Source organism: Penaeus monodon, chromosome 23 (genome assembly GCF_015228065.2).
Source record: "Penaeus monodon isolate SGIC_2016 chromosome 23, NSTDA_Pmon_1, whole genome shotgun sequence".
Classification (NCBI taxonomy): domain Eukaryota; kingdom Metazoa; phylum Arthropoda; class Malacostraca; order Decapoda; family Penaeidae; genus Penaeus; species Penaeus monodon.
In genome coordinates, this window is record NC_051408.1 from 10392994 (window position 1) to 10393248 (window position 255).

The window sequence follows — 255 nt, forward strand, 5'->3', positions numbered from 1 at the left end:
AAAAAAAACCCCAGGCAACATCATCCGGGTTTTAAATAGACGAAAAACCACCGCCAACGTTAACCGATAAGACGGCGCTTTATATGTGCCTTCCCTCTCGTGAGGAACTTAAGAGGTGACGATTCATCTTGCACTAATCTCACCCGCGAGGCAAATCAGCGGCATCCCCCCACCCCCCCCCCTCTCGGGCGCGGGTTCAGCTCGTAAACCGGTTAATAGTACCTCGTCCGTTTGAACCTCTCAATCAAAGACTCG